The sequence below is a fragment of the Octopus bimaculoides genome, chromosome 12 (genome assembly GCF_001194135.2).
Source record: "Octopus bimaculoides isolate UCB-OBI-ISO-001 chromosome 12, ASM119413v2, whole genome shotgun sequence".
NCBI lineage: Eukaryota > Metazoa > Mollusca > Cephalopoda > Octopoda > Octopodidae > Octopus > Octopus bimaculoides.
In genome coordinates this window covers 42,068,482-42,071,246 of record NC_068992.1, presented here as the reverse complement: position 1 = coordinate 42,071,246, position 2,765 = coordinate 42,068,482, and positions in this window count along the sequence as shown.

Here is a 2,765-nt window from a genome sequence, read left to right as displayed (position 1 = left end):
TATATATATATATATATATATATATATATTATTGTATATTGGCTTCTTGTTTTACACATATATGTATGTGTACACTGATATGTATATTAGTACATATATATGCATATGTTTGCATATGTGTGTGTATTTTATGTCTGTGTCTGTGTGTGCATTGGGATTCCTTCAAACTTGAAAGAATTAAGTGGTTAGCTCCTGATATATGGTGTGCGTCGCACTTGGTTCAGTCTTCACGTGTTTTTTGCCCTCCAGACAGACAGATAGAGACAGATAAGTGAAATGATGATTCGACTTCAGTACAGAACCATCATTTTGTTATCGCTCCCAATGGATGGCATCCAGACGTGATCTCTGTTGGATTTGAACTCACAATGCTGTGCACATCAGCATCAGCTGGTAATTGCTAAATGTTACACATTGTATGCACAATATTGCTTTATTATGATGCATCTATTTGTTGTGTACTTGCAAGCGCACCATGTCACACAGAATTTCCAATTATGAGGGGGAACTATATGATGGCTATGCAAACTCATATTCGAAATCTTCTTCTTAGGTGGACGCTGTTCACAATAAGATAATCAAAATAATGAAGTCCGATTTGTCGCGTCTGTACTGTGATAAATAATAAGTGGTCACCTCAGCTATGCCTTACTATTCACACACTGGGAATAATTTTGTTTATAATGAAATGATAACAAGACATGATGCTAGTCAGATCTTTCATTTTATCTGACCATAGAACGATAAATATATGATGTATCTCATCTGTTTCCTTTCCATGAGGATGTTACATTTTTTTTTCCTAATAAAGTTTTAATGTGTACTTTAAATTATTCTAACAAAAATTGTATAAAATTGTGCCTTATTAAGTGATTACATGATTGATTTTCTACAGCAACGGCTGTATTGTTAAGCTAATTAAATACACCAATTTAGTTGTTACGTTGCTTTTATACACTTAAAATTTCTGTAAGTCACTACTAGCTGTCTGCACAGGAAACGTGTAATCTTTCATTGATGAAAATACAGGTATACTTAGACATAGTGAAATGAAACACTGCAAGAAACATCTACCGTATAAATAATTTGTACACTCACAGAAACGATTTCCTAAGTAGTTCAAATTATGTTAATAAATATGTGTATGTATATCCAAATTGAGTGCGTGGAGCAGGTAAAATCCAGGCTGCATATGTTTCCTCCTTGCTAGCAGAACATCTGATGTAATAATTGCTCAACAAGGCATACTCAGCCAGATACCTTGAATACATGAAGGTGACATTACCATTAAGAAACTCGTGCTTAACTCGTCGGACATATAATATGAAATATGTGTGTATATCTATGTGCACGTCCGTGCGGATGTGGGTGAATGTACTATTTTGTAAAATTATTCCGAATTAATATACAGGAATTCATATAATTTAACAAGCCATGGGCACCAGAACGACACAACGGAAGCCGAAGAATAAATATATCATTCGTTTGTTTGTTGCCTTCAAATTTAAAATCAAGACAAAATTTGAAAAAGAAGATTCTTAGAAGCCGGCATATTTTACTATAGACCAAACACAGCGAAGCATTAGCGAATCATAGACTAAGTTTCTTCATACATGAAGAAAAGGATAATAGACTAATTATTTAGGGAAATATATTACATGCTAATTCTTGAGACCAAGTATTATTTCCCTCACAAGCCCTCATAAGTTTCTGCATGACATTTCTTACGATATGTCCACATTTACAAAGAATAATTTATTATAATTTGCAATGTATATTCTTCTGCAATTACTGTCGAATTAATTCCCTAAATTATTTTTTACAACTGAAAATTAAACAATCATAGTCGGAGACGTAGCTGCGCAGTCAACAATTTGGTTCCCGACGATATGGTTCTATGTTCAGTCCCACAATGTAGCAATCTTGGTGAATGTCTTCTGCGTGTAACCTGGAGCTGAGCAAGGTAAATCGAGAATGGTTTTGTTTAAGAATATCCACTGGCTGAATGTTTATGAAATATGAAAGGAAAATTTGAAGAGAAAGCTTATCTTTATGTCCTTCTGTTTGAAAGCCTTTGTGATGGACACTTGCGTAAACAGTTGCTTCAAGCTCAAACATTTGATTTTCTTTTCCAGTTCTCGTGATAATATAATTTCACACGCCATAAACCTCATTACGACTGAAGTCATGAAACGACGCTACTGTTTAAGCACTGTTCGCAAATAATAATTTCAAATAATACTCTTCATTTTTGTCTTTACAATAGGCTCGTGCCGACCAAAGCCATGTGAGTGGAGTTGGTATATGGAAACTGAAAGTAGCGTGTCGTATATATATATATGTGTGTGTGTATATATGTATATATATACACATATACATACATACATACACACACACACACACACACACACACACACACACACACACACACACACACACACATATATATATATATATGTGTGTATAATTGTGTATGTGTTTGTCCCCCATCATCACTTGACAACCGATGTTGGTGTGTTTGCATCCCCGAAACGTAGCGGTTCGGCAAAAGAGTACGATTGACTAATTAGTAGGCTTACAAGCAATAAGTCCTGGTGTCGATTTCTGCGACTAATGGCGGAGCTCCATCATGGCCACGGTCGTCAAATGACTGATACAAGTAAAAGAATGAACGAATAAAAGAACATGTGTACGTGCACAGACATGCACAGACATGCGCAGACATTGGTTTCAAATTGTAGCACAAGAGCAGCAATATTAGGGGA